The following is a 1,131-nucleotide window of genomic DNA, read 5'->3' as shown; positions in this document are numbered from 1 at the left end:
ATTTTTGCGACAAACTTGAAATTCGTCCCAAATCAGGGACGAACTCATAAATTCGTCCCTAATTTGGGACGAATTTCCAAGTTCGTCCCTAAAATCTATTTCTTAGGTTAAACTTTTAAAAATTGGAAGATGGCCCTAGCGATCTCGGAATGACACGAAATAAATTTCTTTGGGTTCGTATCTTTCTCCTGATCTCATTAATGGGGTCAAACATAATTTTTAACCAATACACCAATGTTTATAAATTTTTGGAACAAGATTTTAATATTTATTACTCGTTCGGCATAAATTTATTTTAAACATCTGTATATTGGTTAAAAATTTTGTTTGAGCCCACTAATAATATCAGGACAATGGTATGAACCCATAGAAACTTATTTCGTGTCATTCCGAGCTCTCTAGGGTCATCTTCCAAAATTTTAAATTATCACTTAATAAATATAAATTTTGCAACGAACTCAGGATTTCGTCCCTAATTTGCGACGAAATTGGCAACAAATATATATTCATCGCCAATTTGCGATGAAACCAAAGATTTGTTGCAAAAATTTATCTGTTTATCTCTGCTTCTGCGATGAACAATTTTTTTTGTTGCAAATTTTATAAATTTTCCAACGAAATTTATTTTTCGACGCTGATTGGCAACGAATTTTGCGACGAAAATAAATTTATTGCGAATTTGCGACGAATTTCTTTCGTTTCTATTTTTGTTGCTAATTTGCGATGAATTAGGTTTTCGTTGCAAAATTAGTCGCAAATTTGCAACGAATATTATTCGTCCCAAAATTTCGTCCCCAAATTGTAATTTTTTTGTAGTGGAAGACTTCAACGTCATCGTTCTTTATATCGAGGTGAATTTCTACCGTCGTGTCATTGTTTCCACAAATAGCACCAAAATGTTTTAGTATGAAAATCTTACCACGATGATATGATGACAAAAATCCACCCCGCTTACGTACAATCGCCATCAAGCCCAATGGCCTAAGAACGCTTCAAGTAGACGATTCAGTGTAATGTAGATCATAATGTAAGAGGAGATTATATATCTAAACCTTGCATGACACAGCAAAATTTAACAAGGCAATTCTACTCGCAATTCAAGTCCATTTGATGCCTCATTAGATGTTGGGA

The sequence above is a fragment of the Zingiber officinale genome, chromosome 5A (assembly GCF_018446385.1).
Source record: "Zingiber officinale cultivar Zhangliang chromosome 5A, Zo_v1.1, whole genome shotgun sequence".
Lineage (NCBI taxonomy): Eukaryota > Viridiplantae > Streptophyta > Magnoliopsida > Zingiberales > Zingiberaceae > Zingiber > Zingiber officinale.
Note: the sequence above shows the minus strand (reverse complement) of the source record.